This window comes from Mauremys mutica, chromosome 23, assembly GCF_020497125.1.
Source record: "Mauremys mutica isolate MM-2020 ecotype Southern chromosome 23, ASM2049712v1, whole genome shotgun sequence".
Classification (NCBI taxonomy): domain Eukaryota; kingdom Metazoa; phylum Chordata; order Testudines; family Geoemydidae; genus Mauremys; species Mauremys mutica.
This window is the reverse complement of record NC_059094.1, coordinates 15,663,336-15,685,539: the sequence shown is the minus strand read 5'-3', so window position 1 is coordinate 15,685,539 and position 22,204 is coordinate 15,663,336. Positions and strand designations below refer to the sequence as shown.

At 55.8% G+C, this 22,204-nt stretch overlaps 1 protein-coding gene across 3 annotated transcripts in view; it reads right to left on the bottom strand.

Annotated features, from left to right (window-relative positions):
* The window catches only part of ADGRB2 (adhesion G protein-coupled receptor B2), a 98,036-nt gene extending 81,027 nt beyond the window's left edge, over nucleotides 1-17,009 (bottom strand). For 2 of the 3 annotated variants that reach the window (XM_044998078.1, XM_044998080.1), the window contains exon 1: nucleotides 16,883-17,009. The gene's annotated coding sequence lies outside the window, so the exon portion shown is untranslated. Of the gene's footprint in view, nucleotides 1-15,826; nucleotides 15,956-16,882 lie in introns of those variants that run through there. The other variant, XM_044998079.1, reaches the window with a different exon arrangement.
* Between the last annotated feature and the right edge of the window lie 5,195 nt (nucleotides 17,010-22,204).

The following is a 22,204-nucleotide window of genomic DNA, read 5'->3' as shown; positions in this document are numbered from 1 at the left end:
CGTGGCATGGCACGACCCATCCCCCCCGGCTCCGCAAGGCCCTGCCGTGTCACGCAGCTGCATCACGACACAAGGCTGCTCCCCCACGCCGCGCTGCAAGAGGAGACGTCGCCATGGCGTGATGCTGGCATGCCGGGAGAGGAGAAGGCCACGCCACACAACACCACGCCACACAACGCCACGCCCCGACGCACCCATCACATGCCATGCGTTTGTCCCACCAGGCAATGGCCGGGCAGGCCCCCTGCCGCCCCCGATGGCTGGGGCTTCGGGCGAGAGCAGCTCAGGATACGCAGAGCCTTGGAGTCTCCTGTCCCAGGTCGTGCAGTAGGCAGAGGGAACCTCCATGCGAGAGCTAACGAGGCAGTGATGTAGCCAGCTCCTCGTCCGACAGGCAGGCCGGCGCTCGGCCCCACGTGCGGGGGGGAAAGTGCTCCCTCGGGGGCATGATTCTCCAGCTTCCCAGCTCTTCGTTTTCATTAGTTCCAGCACACTGAGCCCTGGACGTTTATTCTTCCTGACAGCTCCGTATTGGCACTGCCAGGGCCGATCCCGCAGGCCCGGCGTGAGGCACAGGGCTGGGGGGGAGGGTCCCGGTGCAGGAGGCGGTGGGCCCCACCCCCATCACCATGAGGGAGGGTGGGCAGAAGGGGGAGCCAGCCACGCTAGAACAGCTGGGAGGGCATTCACCTGAGAGCAGCTGCTGGAGATCTACCAAGCGCCCCTCCCCAGGGGACCATGTGCACAAGTCCTGGCACTGCGAACACTCAGCTGCCTGGAGCGGAGAGGGGGGTCAGCAGGGGGCGCTCTCCCCTCTGGCCGTGCTGGCCCACTGCAGCGCTGGGAGTGTTCTGCTGCAGGGAGTGGGACGGGGAGCTCAGCAGGAGGCGCTCTCCCCTGCGAGTTAGTGCTGAGCCAATACTCCAGAAGAGCAGTAGGGGGCGCTGTGCTGACGGAGGCGTCATCTACCCGGGAAGCACGCCCAAGCTCCGGGGTCTGCTGGGGCTGTTGGCTCTTTGCGGAGCAGCACAAGCGTCTGCCCCCAGGCTGCATGCGGAGTGGGGGGCGCTGCAGGCAGAACCCACAGGCAGGGAGCCAGGCCGGGCGGGCTGGGAGGACACACAGGAGGAGGCAGGAGCAGATATTAAGTGAGCCACTAACGCAAACCTGGCCCCTGCCCGGTAAGGGGGCTCTGCCAGGAGAGCGCAGCAGTTTTCTCACAGGCAAGCAGCGCAAGGCAGCAGCACAGGCCCCTCCTCGGTGCCACGGGGCCTGGCGTACCCCGGCCAAGGGCGCTGCACAGAACAAACCACCCGGGAACAAATTCCTCTCCCGCGTCTGGTGTCTCAGCTGGGAAAGCGGCACAAGACGCCCGCAGTGAGCCGGTGGCCCTCCTGCACCAGTTGTGAAGCCTCCCGGCCCTCGCTGCCGTCTGGCAGGACTAGAGACTGGCTGGCCGTGCCTTGGCCGCTGGAGCTGAGATAGGGACCTGGGGGGAGATCACGCTGGCTGCAGCTCAGCCCACACAGGACGGAGATGGCCCAGGGGGGACAGGTCTGGGGGGCAGGAAATGAGGCATTCAGGCAGGAGGGCTCCTCCTTGGATTTTATTTCTCTGGAGACCCATGGTGGGCACCTTATAAATCTAAAAATAACCCAGTTATTGAGCAATGGCCTCTCACTGGCTGGCGTCTCTCCTCGTTAGCGGCAACGGGTTCGCGGTTGTCAGCACAAGCACACACGACACTCTGCAAAGCAGAACAACTTCCACAGCAGGGATTGGGAGACTGACCCCAGTACAAACAACAGCCTGGGGTCACGTCCCAACCCCAGGGCAGTGATTTGAACCCAGGTCTCCCAAATCCCAGGGGAGAGGCCCAGGCACTGGGCTAACCGTTTTCAGGCAGCGCCTCCTTCTTAGTTTTGCAAATCAAGCCTGGAAAGTTTTTGTTTGGCAATATCAAAATGGTTCATTTCCACGGTTCTGAAATGTTTTCTTTTTTCATTTCAGCCAAAACAGTTTGGTGACATCGACACGAGTTGGTGAAATGGTTCGGCCAAAACCAATGTGCATTTTGCAGCACAAAAAAAAATAAAAGGTTTTAGCCAAAAAAAATGTGCCCTGCTCTAGCGAGGAGCCAGTATAAGAACCCATGCAGAACACAACACAACACACACAAATCCAACCACCCTCACCCAAACACACATCCTCCCACCCACTAGAAACACTAACATAAGCACCCTTCTCCAACCCCCCCACACACACCCATGAACACGCACGTCTGTGTGTACTCCAACACATACACCCAGTGCAACCCACTCTACGACTGCAGCCAACACAAGTGTGCGGGAAGCGCTCTACCATTACTTCTAGAACATCAGTTCACAGCTGCGCTGGCCACAATGTTTTATTTACTTTGGCACCTTTTAGGATTTGCCAGTTCCCCGTGTTTTTGCAGAAGAAAGCTAATCCTTCCCAGCCCAGTCTGAATCAAAGCTAACAGAGTCCTCACTTGGAAGCACCAAGAAAGGAGAAGCCCATGGAGAGGCGCCAGCCTCATTTGCCAAAACCCCAGCATTTTCTCTCTACACAAGGCATGCTGGGAAGCTGAACCCACAACCGCTAGCATGAGGGGCAGGAAGGGACATGCCCCCAGGCCACCCATGACTAAGGGCTTGGTCACATGATTAATCTTATTAGCATAGCTCCAGTGCATGAACTATTCTCCGAGCGCTATTCTGGAATATCTCCCCATGCGGACGCTCTACTCCAAAATAATTACAGTACAGCATAAGTATTAGACAACCGTTACTTGTAATCCACTAACGGTGATCTCCAAGGAGAGGGGAGGAAAAATCCTTTTGCATTTGATCTCGCTCTACTGTTAACAGCACCTGCGATATCTGGTATGTTTCTTCAAGCCCCAGCTTCTGGAGCCCCGGGATCGCATCAGAATCTCAACTTAACTTCCACTTACAAAACAAAAACAAACAAACAAAAGTTTGAAATGTGAGTGTTTCAAACGGAATAACTCTTTCAGTCCCTACAGCCGACTGCACAGGCTGATGGGGAGACAGGCGGGCAGGACGCTGGTTTTAGATTGTAGACTCTTCAGGGCATTGGCCGTACCATTTACCGTATGCCCGTCCAGTGGAGCTGAGGGACTGGCACCTCGCAGGTTGCTCCAGCCCGAGCCCAGACAGCTACACTCAATGACTCAGCCCCATGGCCTAAGCCCCACGAGCCCAAGTCGGCTGGCATGGGCCGGCTGCGGGTGTCTAGTTGCTGTGCAGACCTGCCCTGAGCCAGCTGCAATACTCCAATGTCAATAACAACAGCGGGTAGGAGGGGGCCTCAGCAAGATTTGCACATTTTTGCCCACACATGCGCACCCCCCGCTGCGTGCACCCCCTTCCCCAGCGTGCTAAGGAGAGTACAACTGCAGAAGGGGAGACCTCGCTTTTGTGGGGCAAAGCTGCCCCCGCAATTTAATTGGGTTGCCAAGTCCTGCGCTCGCATCTTCTGCCACTAGCAGAGGGGGCCAATCGGGTGGCTGGATATGCAATCCCTTGCATCTGCAATTCAACCCTCAAGATTCAACAGGCACCCCTCCTTCTCCAGCCCCCTACTTTCCCTTAAGCCTCTACCGCTCTGGACCAGCCACTAGCAGCAGGCAAGGGAACGGGAGCCCAGCCCGGCATGGCTACGGAAGCGCCGGCTTTATAGCGATAATGGGAAGCGAACTCACAGGGCGGAATGTGGGGCACAGGAGATTCATTTTCTCTTTATATTTTTAAAGAATCCATTAAGGAGCTGGCAGGCTGACTTCCCATCTCCACTCCGTGGAGCGGCAGAGAGCTTGTGGAGAAGCAAGTCAGACGGGGACGCGCTATAGACACCTCTACCTCGATATAATGCGACCCGCTAGAACATGAATTCGGCTATAATGCGGTAAAGCAGCGCTCCGGGGGGGGGGGGGGGGGGCTGCGCACACCAGTGGGTCAAAGCAAGTTCAATATAACACGGTTTCACCTACAACGCGGTAGGATTTTTTGGCTCCTGAGGACGGCGTTATATCGAGGTAGAGGTGTACATTGCAGAGGCCTCAATACTGCAGAGAAGCATTCCTGCATCCTGGCAGGGCAGGGCAGGGCAGGGCAGACCCCCCTTGGCCCCAACGCCCCCTCCCAGAATAATTCTGGTGTACAGTGTGAAGCAGCACAGAGCCACCCTCCGAAAGTACCCGACAACCACACTCAGCCGCTGTCAGTCACTCAGTGTCTTGCAAACTGCACCGGCTGCTCACATGTGCATATGTCACGCACACGCTTCGCCCATCACGGAAATGCAGCGACCTCTGGGGTGGGACGTGGCAGCTCTCCCAGCAATGCTACCCACCCGTTTAGGGGAGGAAGGGAGAGGAAAACGGTCTCTCTTTGAAACCACGCTGGCAATTTTGACAACCAGGGGGTAGTTATCCAAACCGGCCATCATGGCTCACACCCCCGGCTCCTGCCAAGTGCACCGGGGGCTCTTTAAATCATCTGAGCAAAACCTTGGGTTTAGGTCCCTCCCAAACCGACAGCACGGTGTCTCCGAGCAACGGGCTGGGGCCCTGGGGCCAGCAATGACGCAGAGGAGAGCGCCCCCTGCTGACTCACCCACCCACCCCACTCCCCTGTAGCACAGCGCCCCCTAGCACCACACTGGGGCCTGGGCCTTACAACTCCCAGGAGAGGGTGACCCTCGCCAAGCCACCCACGCCATCTTTGCAGCAGCTGGTCTCCCTGATCTAAAGCACAGCCTCATAGAATCTCAGGGTTGGAAGGGACCTCCGGAGGTCACCTAGTCCAACCCCCTACTCAAAGCAGGACCAAACCCAACTAAATCCCTGTTCAGCTTGTAACATCGCAGGAAACTGCAGCTGGAGGTGGAACAGCAGCAGCTAAAGCACAGACAAAGGTCAAAGATCAGAGAGCCCAACCGGGGCAGCTGGACATCACCCCACCCAGGGATACGCTGCCCGATCCACACCCAGGGCCCTGGTAAGGAGCCTACAAGGCAGCAGGGGAAGCAGAGGATCTCTGGAGCCCCAAGCTGCCCCTTATTTCTGGGGTTTCCTTGGCAGCCCCACAGCATGTGCACAGTGGCACTGGAGGGGTCGCCAGGGCCACGGAGGTGGAAGGGGGAGGGGCGCAAACCACAGGGTGTTTTACAACGCGATGCCGTGAACTGTAACGAGAGAATATCCCGTTAGTGGGGACGACAGGCCGCTGGGGAAATCAGCTCCACAGTGGCCTGGAGATCCGGGCAAGGGCCTTGGCAGGAGGGACCCGTGCACTGGAGGGAGGGAGGCCTGTCCCTTTAAGACGTCCAAAGTGAGAGGCCAGCTAAAAAGCCCCTCAAAGCCCTTCCCCAGAGGAAACCGACCGGCAATCAACTCAGATGCTGCATGAACGTTCCCAGTCACTTCCAAACGCTCTACCTGGGCCAGAATCAGGCCAGGCGTAAGTGGACACAAGTCTGCTGACCTGCAGGAGCCAGACCCTCCCGCTGGTGTAAATCAGAGGCAGCGCCAATCATTTCACTGCAGTTACACTCATTTACCCCAGCTGAGGATCCTGCACCCGCACATTTGAGATTCTCTCTCCAGGCTGCCATCTATTAAACCGGCCCAGCCTGCAGACCGACCAGAGCAGCAACGATCTGAAACTGCTGCCAACCTTCCTGACCTTCGACATCCCAATAGCATGAAAATTGATGCTCTCTCTGTCCCCCCCGATGCTGTAATGCTGAGTGGCTCAGACGGCCACCAAAGCCGGCTCCTTCCTGGAATGGGGAGGAGTTCCCAAACACCGGTGGCTCCTCACAGAAGTGCCGGCAAACTTGCTGGCTGCGTCGCGGTCGCAATTCATCTCAGATCTTACATTCTGCTTCCGCCCCTCTCGTTCCCCATTGCGCTACAGAGCCAGTTTAGGGCTTGGGAGGGGGGAGGGTTAATTAAAAAAAACATTTAAAGAGCCAAGAAAGCAATTGTGTAAAACTGGCTTCCTGGGGTTCCTACTTTTATCCTCGCGCTCTGGCAATTTCGCAGCAAATCAGTAGCACAGGGTTTGCAGATCAAAAAGGTGATTTTTTTTTGTTGCTGTCGCAAATTCAGCTGGACGCCTGGATTCTTTCCACCTCCTATGACGTCGCCACTGACACAGGCTCTGCCGTCAGAAGCTGGCTGCCCCTCCCTCGATGATGCACAAAGCGAACGCCCCAAAACTGTGCTGGGAGCCTTGCAGCACACACAGGAAGCCCAGGTTGCCTGCCCAGAGTTTATGAATTATTTCTATTAGCAAAAGATCCAGACATTCCGGCCGGGATCAAGGCCCCACGGTGCTGGGTGCTGCATACAGAATATCCAACCCAGATAAGCGGTGTGGGCTCCTTGCAGCCACCCCAGCCACCGCTTTCAATCCTGGATGCCCACAGTCCATACTGAGCCCCTGGACCTGCCCCGCTACTTCAGGGCCTAAAGACGTGTCTGGAGCTCATGGATCGGTGCAGCCGGCAGCTAGCGCAGGACTTGACGGCCCAGGGGAACATGATGCTGGAGGAGAAGATTCTTGTTTGACCTCGATAGGGCTGCCTGGGTGTAACGGACGGGCTGGATGTGGCCCCTTCAACGCCCCTTCGCCGTGGGGCTCTGTCCCTCCCGCTCCCAGCCTGCGGGCTCCGTTCTAGGGACACTACATGGCTGAGGTTTGACCCAATACAACCTCTCAGCAACCTCATCGTCCCTTCGCCGATCTGTCCCGTGGAGATGGCAGGTCCCAGGAGGCTGAGCGCTGCTAGCCCGGCTGGCCAGAATCATTACCAACCATTAAAAGCCTCGCTTCTAAGCCCCACCCTCCAGCTCTGCTACACGACCCCCGGCCTGCGCATCGCAAAGGACGGTGGTAAATCGCCCGTTAAAACATTGTGCCCTTGTGCAGCCCCCAGGATCTCGGCGGCTGCCCCTCTTTAAACCCGTTTCATAGAAACCAAGGCACCCGGGGCAGTGATTTGCCCAAGGTCACGCCGCAGCTCAGTGGCAGAGCTGAGCGCAGCCCTCAGCCCTCAGGAGCCCTGACGTGCCGTCCCCTCCGCTAGGCCAAGAGAAGTTACTCGCCCGGAAAAAGGCCCCACACCAAATGCAAGAGCCTCATCCGCACACACAAAGTCTCCCTAGGCCAGGGCACCGCACCCGGCACCTGGGCAGGCTGCACGCAGGGTGGGTGCAGAGAGGGGGCTGCCCACCACCTTGTGACGTGAGAGGCAGCTGTAGCAGGACCTACCCGTCAGCTGGTGCAGAATTTGTACCTCCCGGCCGTGGCCCAATGGAGTCTGCAGGCAGCACGGAGAACCCCCCTGCGTTCGTCTCAATGAGGCGTTCGCGCCGGCCCGCCCCAGTTTCACCGCTGCAGGCTGTGAGACAGCAGGTCGTGGGCTCCACAAATCACAGCACGGCAGGAGCTAAATACGCTCCCCCACTCCAAACAGGGGCGGGGGGTTGTATGGCCATGGCTGGGCAGGTGTCTCTCCCCTCAGCCCTGGGCACTGGGAGTGAAATTCATCCCCATGCTGGGGGCAGCAGCAAGGTTAAGCCCAACGTACCTCACCCTAGCCGGGCTTACGTGGGCAGTAAGAGGTGCACAGGCCTCATACTGGCCCTGTGCCCGGGGTGAATCCTTTCCTCGGAGTCTGCGGCAAAGCCGCGAAGGCCCCTGCATGCTAAAGCCTCGGTGATTCTCCGCTTGGATGAGAAGCCGCCTGGGCCTTCTCCAGAAGCGCAGCAAGAATCACAGCACATTATGGCCTGCAGCAGTCACCGCCATCCGCCTTGTCAGCACTCAGCTCCGAGGAGAACTGGGTGGATCGCCTCGGGGCCAGCAATTCAGGAGGGGGCTCTCTGCCCCGGAGAGTCCCCGCTGCTGACCCCAGTACATTGCCGGGGGGCACTCAATGGCACGGAGCGGGTCTTGTCACTGTCTTACATCAGTACTACCAATGCCCCAGAGCGGCGCTATGAGGCACGGTGCAGCTGGAGGCGTCTTCTGGATGAGACACAAAACAGACGTCCTGACTACTCCGGGCCGCTAAAGCCATCGCTGTGTTTTTTTCTCCAAGCATCACGGTGCCCTGGCCAAACGCCTACTTCTAGCTGTCTATGTTGTCCTTGCTGAAGCTCTGCATCATGCATGCACCCTTCCCTAAAATCCTGGAGGGAAACGCAACCTTCCACAGGAGTGAATTAGAAGGCAAGATGCCAAAGTGAAATCTCAGCAGCAGGGTAAAAGGATCAGGGGATGCTTCTGTTTACACACAAGTCTCTTGAATATCAGGCCCATATTGCACTTACATTGGTGTAAATCCAGAGTCACTCTACTGACATCGGGAGAGGTTCAGCAGCGTAAGTATGATCAGAATCTGGCCCATGATCTTTTAATTACATAGTATAATTATCTTCAGTGACATAGTATCTTACATCCCAATGGATCCCAAAGCTTTTTTCAGACTAAGGAATTTCATCACCTGCTCCTGAAATGCAGCCACCTCTGGGGTGGAACGCAACAGCTGTTTTATAGGATGCTAATCGGGGTTTTAGGATAGAAAGTGCAAAAGAGTCTATCCACCTGAAACTGCCTGGTGGCTTTAGGGAGGCACAATGTAATTACCTAGGAGGGTGAAAACCCCAACTCCGGTAAAAAGTGTCATGGGATCTTTAACGACCACAAGTGGTCAGGCCGGCCGTATAAATCTCATCTTTAAACAAAAATAAACCACAATTCTAGCAGCGTCACGCAGGGCTGACTCAGACAGAAGTATGCATCATCAAACTATTTGTCATGCAGGTGCATTATCTCTCCAGAGATCTCCTTCCAGGAGGAGAGAAACCCAGCCCTTCTGAAACCAGTTAAAAGTCTCTGGGGTTCATCTCTCTTGAGGGAAGATGTTAAATACCTGCCTCACACATGATTATTCCCAGCTGCAGCATGGGGAGTAGAGAAGACGGCTTCTTCCGGCTCAGACTGCACAGAGGTTCCCTAACGCTCCCCAATAAGAGATGACGCCTTCCTCCCACGTAGGGGCGGTTGTGACTACGGAGGCCTCAGTCAGGGTTCGTTATTCACGAGGTTGTTGGGAGAAAAAAATGTAAAACATCCACAGGAAACCCAAAGTTAACTCAGCAGCAATTAACCTTCAGCTTGTTGGGATTCCCTCGACCCCAGGGACTCGGATCTGGCTGCGCATGGAGCCTCTGGGTTCATTTCGATTTTTCTGGACTAAGGCCGCAGTCAGCACTCTGGGCGCCTCTGACAGTCTTTGAAAAACACAGGTACAAACAAACAGACCCATCAAAATCAAATCACATCGATATAGAAAAATTAATTGGCCCCTCCACCCCCCAAGCTGCCCCACTGTCGCTCCCCAGATCTACCCATCCCGTTAGGGGTCAGGAAGAAAAGGTGAATCTTGCAGCGCACCTCACTGGCTAACACACTCAGAATAGGAATCCATCTCTCTTGCCATTTTCCGCTGCTCAGCGCAACCGGTGGGAGGGGCTGGGGCACCCCAAATATGTGCCATGGGCTTTGGACAGGATAGTACTCCAGGCAGCCAGTCCCCCCCACCGCTGCCACTCAAGCTTCCATGGCTACACTGCTATTTTTAGCTCAAAAGCTCAATTGGAGCCAGCACTGCTGTGTCCCCTGGAGCTGGGAATCAGACACCCAGCTCCAAGTGGATCAGGAGAGAAGGGGCAGGTAGGAGGGGATGTTTGCACTGTGAGCGTCACCCTCCTTATGGCACAAAGAGTTTGTCAAGGAGGAAGGTTCTGCAGCATTTCCTGACGACGGACAGATTTCCAATTCCCTCATTCCACGGCCGGATGCCCCGGAAAAAGGATGCTTCGTGCCCAGCTTTCGTGCCCTTCATCCCATGCTATAAACATCTGACCAAAGCAAAGACCAACAGAAATGCATCCAGGATGTTTTGCTTTAAAAAGTCCAGCGGGAACAATTTAAGGAGACGTCGGCAATGTGAGTCTGGGGTCTCCTCTTGTTACCAGTGGAGAGGGGAGGAATTGGGTAGAGCAAATCTCGCTCCAGGCTGTTTACTTGTGCACCGGACAAGTCAGATTCACTGCACAGGCCCCACATCTGCAAACAAATGAGTAACTTTACATGAGTGAGTTGCCCCAGTGAGCTCAAGGACACAACTCCTGTGTTCCAGGCCCGCATACTGACAATGAACAGCACCTCGCTCCACTATTTAGCTGACCAAAGTCAATGGGACCATTTGAGTAAGATGCTACTTATGGTATCAGAAACATTTGAAGGATTGGGGTCAGAGTTAGCTAGAAAGGGAGACCTGGATAACTAAAAAGGCCCATATAAACATCTCCATGGGGAGCAGAAAAACCCTTATAATAAAAATTAAGGATTTTTAAAAAAAAAAATCAGGACAGACTGTGTCCGACAGGTTGAGTCAGAGACTGGGATTTTTTTTAGATGAGTCAATTTGGGAGGGAAAAAAACCCCAACGCTTATTTCGACAGTGCCCCTTGAAAGCAAACCCTGTCCTGCAGTGACTGCAATCCAAACACTGCATTGTTATTAATTATTTTATATTGCGGGCGTGCCTAGGAGTCTGAGTCACGGACCAGGTCCCCTTTGTGCTAGGCGCTGCGCAAACACAGAACGCAAAGATGGTCTCTGCCCCAAAGAGCAACAGCCCCAACGACTCAGCAGGGGCCTTTCCAAAGATTTCAATGGGAGATGTATTGGCTCCTGCATGGAGCAGAGGAGACCCTGAAAGTGAAAGTGACTAGCAACAAAAGGGAAACTGACCAGTCGGCTCCCAGTCAGCAAAGTGAAAAGCTTTTAACCTGACAGTGTTCTTTTAAAAGTGCATATAAAATATATGGCCCATGACATTTCCTAACATGGAGACCACTAGGGACCAGGGCATAAGTAGCAGGAGATAATTAATAGTCCTTTTACATTTACACCGAGCCTTTCATCCTGATGGATCCCAAACTGCCTTGGCAGAAATTGCTTCCCGCTCCCCACTGAATGCAGCCTCCTGGGGTGGAGCCCTTCGGCTGTTTAACACTTCACAACGCTACCACAAGACAAGAAGTGAATGTGCTCCCTGGGTGCTTGGAAAGCACCTGGCACCGTCGTCCCGGCTGTCCAAAGGTAACGGGAGGAGAACAAACCTGTTCCCTCCGGCCCATACACACCAGCCTTCCCTGCAGGGCTGAGTTTCCAAACCCCTGATTTTCCCTCCCTCCAGCACAACTGAAAAAATCCCCCTGCTCAATTGTACGAGTACCACAGATGGACCTAATAACTCTCTGCCCAGACCCGATGCTGTGTGCAGTCTCCACTTCCACACCTCGGCCTGGATACTGTCAATCAGGGCCCCATCCTGTACACACACACACACACACACACACACACACACACTCACTCCTTGGTCCTTAAAGGTCAAGCCGACCCCACTCAGGAGAAATGGTTCATGCATCGGATCCTTTCGTAGAATCGGGACCCTCGGCTGTAAGCTGTTGGTGCAGGGGGCAGCCTCTCACCCCCACGGCCTGTCTAACGTGCCTGGCACGCTGCTGGCATCAGACCAACAATCGTAAAGAGCCGCTCTATGACGTAATTACTGGTGAACCAAATCCACCTCTGGTGTGACTCCATTGAAACCAGCGGCGAACCTGGCCCGGTGTCTCCAATTCTCACCGCCTGAAGCCACCCCCAGAACTGCAACATCCCTCCCTGGGGAGAGCGTGTGTGTATGCATGTGGCAGAGAACAACACCTGCGGTGGGGGTTCCAGCAGGAACCATAGTATCTCCATGGTGCCTGGAGACAAGCGCCTGCTTCCCCTCTCTCTCCCGCTTTCATCCCTTCCGCTCTCACTCCCCCACTCCCTCTGGCTTCCCAGGCACGCTGCCACCACCTTTCCTGAGCAACGCATCCCGGCAGCGAAGCCAAGCGGTAATTAATGGCGCTGTTTTGCCAATCACTGGATCAGACTCGCTACCACTGGCAAGCACAGGCCTTTTTATTTATTTTACTCAACGGCTGTTGGTAAAACTCCACTGCGAGCGCGAGGCCGGGAGCCGGAGCGACGAAATCCCCTCCAGGCTTAAGGATTACTCTCGGCCAGAGAACACACCGTTCGTCCCTGCCTCCCGCCTGGTATAATTTACAGGAGGGGGCAGGAGGTCCATCTAACCGAGAGTCCGTAGCAGGGATACAGGCTAGCAGGAACTGTATAAAATGTGGCTATTCTCTTTGCTACACAGGAGCTGGATAACCTCTCTCTTTCTGTGTCTCCAAAACACCCCTCCCTTCTTCACTGCTCCAGGAGCTCGGGCCACGGTACTGAGGTACAAAGCCCACAAAAGTTGCTGGAAAGACTCCCGTTGACCGTAGGCCCCGGAACAGCGGATCCTGCTTGCTGCATCAGAGTCATTCCGAAGCTACTAGCTGATCTCTGGGCTAACCATTCCTGGAGCGGACCAACCCCCAAGCTGGGCTGCAGAAGAGAAGGGCGACCACAGCACCCCTTGGACTCAGCCAGGGTATATTTTGTAGACGGCTCTGCATTCCCCAACCCAGTTTGGTCACAGCACTGACCAAAAGCCCCTCTGATGAGCTATTCGGTGGCCTGCACGAAACAGGCTACACCCAGCTGTGCGGTCAAGTTCTGACAGGACGTCAAGAAAGCAGAAAGGAGCAAAGGGACAAATTGGCGAGGCTCTTGCTCTGCCCATGGCCTGCTGCGTAACCGTGGGCAAGTGGCTTTGCCGTTCCCGTGCCTCAGTTTCCCCACCTGTAAAATGGGGGTAATGAATGAGACTGACATCCTTTGTAAAGTGCGACTGAGCCGAAGCACTCTGTAAGAGGCAGGTATTATTACTATTAATAAGCTGACAGCTCGGATGCAGTCCTGTTCCCATTCGATGTCTGTCTGGTGGCTGATGGGTTTGCTAGGCCTCAATCCACATTGCCCATGGCGAGATGTCTCCATCAGAAGAAACACCACCAAAGAAGACCAAGGGCCAAATGGGACCGGGAGGCTGCATCACCCTCTCACCCTGAATGGGGTCCCCCTCAGGGAGGAGTTGGGGGGGAGGGCTAGGGTTGCAGACGCTCCTCACTACTTTTAGGAATTAATCCCTAAAACCATCAGTCTGGCAGAGGGGGAGAGAGACCCTCACTGTCCCACCCAGGACTAACACCCCTCAGCACCTCTGTGGTCATTCTCATCACCCCAAAATCGCACCATCAAAGTCATGCCTCACCAGAGTCTCGGAACCCTCATTTTCTTTGCAGGTTTCTACTGGGGCCAGATGCCAAGGCAATGGGCATGTGCCCACTGCATTCTCCCACCCACCTTGTCAGCCGAACAACGCCCCAGCTCGGGGAAACGAGCACACACACACACACACACACACCTTAGGACAACACCCCACCGGGCTGTGAGGGGAGACAAATCACAGAGCGAGAGGTCTGCTGCCACCAGCCTCCAGTCAAACCCACCCCAGCCAATCACAACTGTCGCTCTGGGACAAGGGTAGGAAAACCAGCCAGCCAAGTCCCTGGTGGTTCGGGTATCCCCACGCAGCAGGGTTACGAGCCACATTCATAATCCAGGCCGCACGCGCCGTCGCATCGCACGGCTTCTGCGAGCGTCGCAGCTCTGGGCGAGGAAGCCACGCTCGATGCGACCACCTCGGGAGATGCTGCCTGCCAGGCTGGATTCCGGCTGCGCTTCGTGTCCACCCCACTCCTCCAGATCTCCGCATCCCCCGTCCCAATCGATTCCAGAGCCATGCTGCACAGATGGTGCATTTTTGCCAAGATGTTGCTACTGTCAAGGGGGGAAGGATTGGTTTAAAATATTCACACCCCCACCCTGAACCTTTCACGGATGGGGTTTCAGCCTCCCATGCTCTGGCACTGCACTTTAGCTGGGCTGCATGCTCCACAGGGTAGAGCATCATTATTAATTCCACGTCCCCTTATCTGTGCAGGGTGCAATGATCTACTAAGAAGCACCGAACAGGAGCCTGAAGATGCAACTAACGAACTGCCCTTGCCTATGGCAGCGTCCCCCCTTTGGGCAGAATTCCCCCTCCCCACCCCGCGTGGAGGGGACGTCCTCTTCAAGGGCAACACCGAGGTGCACGAGTGTCCCTTCCCTGACTGCACAATTACATGGCACGTCCCAAGACACGTCAGGGACTCCAGTGAGCTCGCAGCGAGCCGCGAAGCGCTGGCACAGAGAGCATTCAAATCTGACCTAGAAAACCAAAGGGTCGCTCAGGCAAGACGTTAGCGAGCGTCCCTGCCGCAAAGCAAGCGGGAGCAGCGAGCGGTCACGGTTGTCACCCTCTCACCACAGGCATGGCTCGGGCTGGAGGGAATACAATCATCTGACACTGCAACAAGTTACTGTCTTGAAAACAAACAGTGATCGATCTGCACACATGTCCACCCGCTCTTTGCTCCCAGCAGCTCCTGGAACGAGAACTCACTCTCCCCTGCCCATTCCTGCCCCCTCTTTATACTGCTCACACAAATCCACCACACACGTACGCACGCTCGGACATACACACCGTGCATGCACATGGCAGTATGCCCGCATCCACAGCCCACACCCGGTAACACACATGCCCATGGTGCCCACAGAAACAGATCCAGCTTTACACACCCAGTACTCACAAACCCAGGAATGCATGCCCCTGACACACGTACCAGCCAAACTGAGCCAGGCACTCACACCCTGATGCTAGTTCAAAGGGACCCAAACATACCTGCCACATCCAACAGAGAGGCTGTATGCTCATTCTACAATACACTTACTCAGATACACCTACACCCTGGTGCTAGTACAGGCCCTGCAAAGCACACTTACACACTACAGCAGTGCAAACAGCCCCAGCAGCGCACCTGCCTGCCAGTGCCTCCGCACCCAGCAACCTACGCGCATGAGAGCAGAACCCACAAATCCAACACACAGGCTGCAAAGGACATAGACCCAGCATCGCAAAGACATTACCTGCCAACAGAGAATTAGTTGCACACGCTAATTCAGCCCTGGCTGGAAACTAGTGCATCTCAATGAATGTTTCAAGCCCTTACACCAGGGCTGACCTTGTCTCATCTTGTGCCAGCACATTAACAGCAATTCCAGCACACTTTCAGCCTCGCTACAACTCACGTCTACACACATGCAGTGGGACATGGGTGCCACACACCAAAGCACGCCGCACCGACGCACACCTCCCCACCGTACAAGCACAAGCATCCAGAGAACTCCCGATCCAAGCTGTGTCAAAACTCTGCTCAATCTTATTCTGGCTGACGTGCCATGAATTGTTCATCTGGATCGGGAGCACACACGCACACACACACTCCCATATGTCTTGCTTTCTGTATCCGATTAATAATTCTAATGAGAGCCCTTCCAGATGGGCGGTTATGGACAGCAAGGAAAAAATAAAATACCCATGCAGAGCTGAGGGTGTCCTCTCTCTGGTCGCCTCTAGCAGGAGCCAGAGAACACTTTTCTAAAGAAAATTCGTCCAACGCATTTTTATTTTTATGCTGTACAGAATGTTTAGCGTCTCTGGAACTTCTAATGCACTGGCCATTAAATCCCCTCTCTCCACCTCTTTACTTCCCATCTGCTTGAAAGCTGCCCCCTCCGTGCTCTGCCCCCGATCGGAAACAAACAAAACCCAAATGAAAAAAAAAGATGGTAAAGCATCTCACCCGCTTCTTCATCGGAAAAGGCCAATCTGTATATTTCAGCCTCCAAAGTGAACCAGTTAAACTACTGTGGCTGCTTAATCCAATTAAAACTTAGCCAGCTAATGAGGCAGTCGTCGGCCCTCAGTGAAAGGGGCGGGGGGGAGGACTGTCGCTGAGCAACGCAATAAGCAAGAATCCTTCCTTGTCTCCCAGCTACACCGGAATTTCCAAAATTCGCCGAAGAAAATCAGCTCGGCGGAACATGCAAACTATGAAGATGCGTCCTCAAAATGCAACCCCGGGGTGTTTAAACACACCGATTCCCCTCGCATTGTGTTTGCATTAAAAGATCGACCCCCCACAGTCTCCCCTCCCCCCCGGAGTCATTACAAATAAAAATCAGGAATGTTTTTTCGCATTGCATGAAAACTGGAGGGGGGGGGAGGCGGTTTGCTGATGCAAAGAGGACGGGGACGCAAAGAACTGAGGTGGATGCATCACTCCGGCACAAGGAAAACGCAGCAGAGCCAGCGAGGAGGAAGACCCGAGCCAGTTGCAAGCTTCGCCTTCACGGACAAGCAGGGGGGGGCCACCCCAGGGGAGTATTTATTACCCACAGCCCCCTCCTCTAAACCGATCGGCCCGTCCTGCAGCGAACCGGAGCGGAAAACTTCCATCGCTCAAGGGAGCCCACTGGACACGCAGCAATTGATTTTTTTTGCGGGGGGGGGGGGGTAACACGCAAAGGAAAAATCACCCCCCTCAATCCAGGGCGAAGGGGATTTTGGAAGTAAACTTGGGGGCTCCCGCTCTCTGCCTCCCGCGCCCAGCGAGTCCCGCGGAACTGGGGGTGGAGAGCAGCGGGGGGGGGGAGCTTTATTCCGCAATAAATCACGGCAGCCTCTAATTGCGATCATTACGAAGTTGAGTAGTGGGCGTGATGGCGGCCGCCTGCTGCCTGGGGATTTGGGGTGGAGGCGGACCGTTCGGTGGCCTGCCACTGAGGGTTAACTCTTTGCAGGCCGCCCCCCCCCGGGTCCGGGGGGGCCCCACGCGCTCTCCCCCCCCCCGTCTCACCTGATCTCTGCTAGCAGTACTTTAAGCCCTTGCGAGACGAGGCGCCCGAGCAGCTGAAGTTTGCCATCCCTGGGAGCCGGCCTGTGGCTGGGGCAGGGGGGAGGACGCGCCCCCGGCCGTGCGGGGAGGGCTCCGTGCGATGCAGCGGCTCGCGCCGGTCTCCCCCCCCCAGTGTGAAACGAGGGGGGCACGATTAAAAAAAACCCTTCTCCGCACAGGGCCCCCCCCCGCTACTGGCCGCGCGCCCCCACCCCCCAGGGGGCTGCACGCTGGAGGCGGCTGCAGCCGGCGCCCGGAGCCCGGGGTTGCATCCTCCGGCGCCGGCCGGCGGGCTCCGGGTCCCGGCCCGGCTGCGCCCCTGGCCCCGGCTCCCTGCAGCAGGGCTGGGTCGGCTCGCGCGCGCGGGCACTTGCGGCATGCGGCTCGCGCCGGGCTGTGTGACAGCGGCAGCGCCGGGCATGGGGCGGGGGAGCTTGCGCGGAAAGGGAGGGGGGGGGCGAGTCCCAGGCTTTAAGGAGGCTCCGGGCAGCTCACTGCGGAGCCGGTGGGTGCCCGGGGCGGGGAGATGCCGGGGCCTGGCTGGTGCATCGCTGCTCCTCCTCTCCCTTCCCCTGCTCCCGGGCTGCGGAGTTCGCCCCCTGCCCTGCTGAGGGAGAAGCGGGAAGGGCAGCAGGATTTAAGGTGACCCTGGCATGTTCGCTGCAGGGACTATAGCCGCTGGGGGGGGGTCCCCTCATGTGGGTCCTTTCCCCATCCCTCCCCAGGCTGATTGCTGACAGGTTCTGCTCCTAGGTGGGGCGGGGTGTGTGTGTGTACACGGGCACCGCTGTGTTGTGTGAGCCCTGGGGGTGTGCCCAGGTGTGCTGCATGGATGTCTGTGCATATAAAGAGGAGGCACCTCTAGGCGTGCAGAGGTTTGCAGTGCACAGGTGTGTGTGTGTGGGCACACGCACAAAAGTGTGCATGGAGCTGTGCCCAGGCGTGGAGAGGTTTGTGGGGCACATATGTGTTGTGTGTGGGGGGGGTGCACGGTTGTAGTGTGTGCACACCTCGCTGCGTCTAGGCATGTGCCTTTGCTTGGCCACGTGTGTTGGTGAAGACATGCTGGGGTGGGGTGAGGGTAACTGTGTTAACGGCCCAGATCAATGTAGGCAGATTATGTATGGGCACATGAGGTCTGGAGCATGTGTGGTTATGCAAGTAGAGAGCACACAGGACGCATGTGCCCATAGTTTCTGTGGGGGGCGCTGTGGGGCACAGATGTGTTGACATGTGCTGCGTGCAGGTGAGAAGATGTGAAATGCGCAGAGCTGGTGTGCTGAGTGCTTAGATGGGCACACAGGTGTATCACGTGTGTAGGTGTGCAAGGGTGAAATGTGTACACACATGGGGTGTGTGCATGCCCGGAGATGTGTGCACATGTACTGAACATCTCCGTGTGCATCAGTGTGACGTCTAGGTGCACATTTGTGTTGTGTGGTCATTCTAAATCCGATCCCCTGACAAAGACACGGCCCTGCAGGGGGGATGCTGACAAGGGTCACAGAGTTCCGGCTGCCAGGAATTAGCCCGGAGTCGGGCAGCATGTTTCTAGGAGGGTGCCAGGAATTGTGCCTAGGCCACTCAGCACAGACCACACGGAGCGACAGAAGTCACATTGCAGCAGGGCCCAAAAACCTCTCAGGCATCAACAGCGTCACTGGGGAGCAGCCTGGCTTTAAACTAGACTGATTCCCAGTCCTTAGCCCCAGCCAGATCCCCATCATCTCCAGGGACTTCCTCAGCTGGCAGCTTCCCAGCCCTCCATCTCCTCTGCCGGGCTTGCTACCCAGCCGATGCGATTCAAACCCTGTTGATTATTCACGGCACACAGCTGGGTGGTTTTGCGGTGTGAGCGATTCTCCCCCAGGGGCTTGAAACCGCTTTCATTTGTGACCTCGGCCCGACAGCAACGGGTCACTCAGACGGCTGGGCAAGGGGAAACGCTCAGTCATTTCACAGGCAGCGGGAGGATGAACAGTAAAACCGCACTCCCTTTGTGGCAGGTCACACCCCGTGCACCGCTATTAAGGCATGGCATACAGAAACAGCTGGGATTTCTGGGCACTGCTGCCCTCTACTGGAGAATATCCAAACTGATCAATGGTATCATGGTCCCTGTACTGTTTACAGTCAATGAAAAGTCAACTGGCAAGAGACAGGCTGGGTCAGTGGTTAGAGTGCTAGGCAGGGACTCAGATTCTTTTCTCCCTCCACCAGCTTCCTGTGTGATCTTGAGCTAGTCAAGTTCTGTGCCCCGGCTCCCCATGGGGATAACTGTACTTCTCCACTTCACAGGGTGCAATCAACCTGCAGTAAAGATTTAAATCCTTCAGACAGCATTTAGAGCAGGAGCCAGGCCTCCCTCCTCCCTGCTGGCTGATGAGAGGCCACACTGGTGGGTTTCTCTAACTTAACATTTTGACAGGGAGAGGTTCTTGGCCTATTGTGCACCTGCTCATCTCTCCCCCCAGGGCCTATCCAGCTTGGGGAGCCCTACCCAGGGTTCGGTCTTTCTCAACGTCTGCACAATGTGCCCGGTCATTTGATGGCGTCGGCGTCAGCCGGGTGGAGAGCCTGTAGCCCGCCGTCCAAGTAAGTCAGTGGGCGCTCGTCAGGGATCTGCGACAGTCTGACGCTCACCGCAGCTGCATCGCGGGTCATTCGAAAAACCCCATTTAGAGAGATTAGCCACACAGCTGCCCTGCCCTGTTCAGAGATGACACCAGGTGCCTTGGCAGATCAAAAGCTGGTTGGGTCAGTGACGAGGGAGTGATTAACGACGGTCGTCACTGGCCACTCTTTGCGCCAAGCAGATTCCCCTGTCATGGCGGCATAAAGGATGTCTAGAAGACAGGCGAGCCGGCGGGTGGTTGAAGAGGTCTGTGTACAAAGGGCAGGTCACTATTAGAATCATAGAAGATCAGGGTTGGAAGGGACCTCAGGAGGTATCTAGTCCAACCCTCTGCTCAAAGCAGGACCAATCCCCAACTAAATCAGTTTTCTCACAGATCTTGGCCAGCAGCATGACGGAGACCCATCTAGCTCAGGATCACTAGAGGACAAGCCTGCCAAAGGTGCAGGCCGCAGAGAAGGAAAGGTTGTGAGGTCTTCAAGTCCTGGGAGGCAGCTAACTACGATGAACAGAATTGGGGGCAGGGAAGGTTATGCTTCCCTTTGCATTGATGAGAAAGTCATTAAGATGAGAAAGACTCCGTAACAAATATACCCAAATACAGATCATTGCAATTAATATAATTGTACGTGGGAATATCTCAGAAGAAATACGCTTTCACACAGATAATTGCAGCTTGCCTTCACCATTAATGATCCCTCAGTCAAGGTACAAGGGTCTTTGCTCATTTGATGCACTTTCTGTACTGAAAAAAAAACATCCATCCGTAAGTAGGCGTTATGAAACCACAGCAGGCAATGCCGGTGATTGTACAGCGTGGTCTGTGTGTGCTCCGCTCCAGGGCTGCAGCTGGGAGCTGACGGCCCGGCCCAGTGGATTGGCATTCTTGTCCCTGATCCACGCTCACGTTCACCCCCTTAGCACCCTGGTCCTACGAAGGGCAGAGCACCCTCCCCTCTTGCTGACTGTGGTGCAAGGCCAGGGAGCTCAGCACCATTCAGGATCAGGCCCTCACTCCATGTATTCCTGGAGGGAAGTGCTGAGCCTTTGGGCATGAGGATAGCACAATTCCCCGCGTGTACATAGAAATGCAGCACAAGAAGAGACCAGGGACCAAATTCCCTGTTGGTGCAAACTGCCACTGGGATGTCAATGGACCTGGTCCAGGTTGCGCCAGCAGAGAATTGGGCCCCAGATCTCAGGCTCCCCCCTTCGGTTTTTAGACATAGAGGCTAATTCCTGCCTCCTGACACTCCCCCGCCCTCCCCTAGCCAGGCAGAGGAAGGACCGGTGGCTTTTGGCGCGGGAAGGGCCTTGCGCTATCCTCGCTGTTACCAGGACAAGGGGGTGCTTGTTCCGGAGTCCCAGCTTGGTTCCAGAACCATTGCAAACCCCGCTCCTAGGACCAGCCCTGGAGGGAATTCCACGCTATGGCAGGCCAACTGCAGAGACCAACATCCTCTCTTCCTACAGAGCAAGGGAAGCAGAGGCAGCAGGGAAATCACCCCCACCACCTCCTCCTGGCGTGACTAGCTTGATGGGGACACTGCAGAGTGCGGCCTGAGACCCCACAAATTCATTTCCTAGGAGCCGCTGGTCACGCAGCTTGTTAGACAGCAACGGCTTTCAATGGCTAGAACCTGCCAGGCTGCATCAGACGCGTGGGCCCACCTAGCGCAGTGTCTTGCCTTCGACTTTGAGCAGCCCCAGGAAATTCCCAGGGAAGGAATATCTCCTGCCCGGAGGGAGAGCATCTCTCACCCTCCAGGCTCCGTCCTGACAAAGCAGCGGCTTGGATTCCCACCAGTGACCTAGACAGGAAAGGCTCAGTAACCTTCCCAGTCCCCGTCAACTCATCCAGTCCCCTCCCCTCCAAAAATTAAAGTTCTCAGCAGCACACGATGAACAAATTAATGCAAATTGTAAGGTACCGTACAGCCAGTGTAACCAGAGAGGCACAAAGGGCATAATTAGAGCAGCAGCCGAGATTATGAAGGTTGTAACATCGGGGCTTTGTGGGACTAATGGAAATTGGACCCGTGCATTAAGGCAGTAATCACTAGCCAGGTTTACACGGGTCCCCTCGGTGCCCTGGCATTTCTTATTGATTTTATTGTTTATTCATTGCACTCGTTTCGAAAGCACCCGTCACCGGATGACGCGGGCGCTCCTAGACGGATGCAGACGTGAGATGTAGCAGCGTCCCCCCGATGCTGCTGGTCTGAGGGATTTTTGCCCCCACTCCGCTTTGTTCCCACATCACCACCCTAATTCCATGCAATGCTCTGCTATTAACGTGTGCCGCTGACTTGCCACCCAGGCTGTCTCAGACAGAAGGAGGGGGCCAGGATTTTCAGCACCAGAGCTGGTCAGGATTGTTTGGACATCAGAAAATGCTGGTTTGTTGAAACCCAGTCTGATTACGGGAACGTCCTAGGTTCAACCCCACTTCGGTGAGGAAGGCTTCACGGGGCCAGGATGGAATTTCTGGTCAAAACCAGAGAGATACCAATCAACAGCCATGCTGGCACATTGGACAGCCAGGTTTGGGTCGCTGTTCCCAATCACATGAAGCAGGGACTTGCACCTGGGTTTCCTACCTTGCAGGTGAGTGTCCGGCCCACTGGGCTATTGGTTATTCTGGGGCT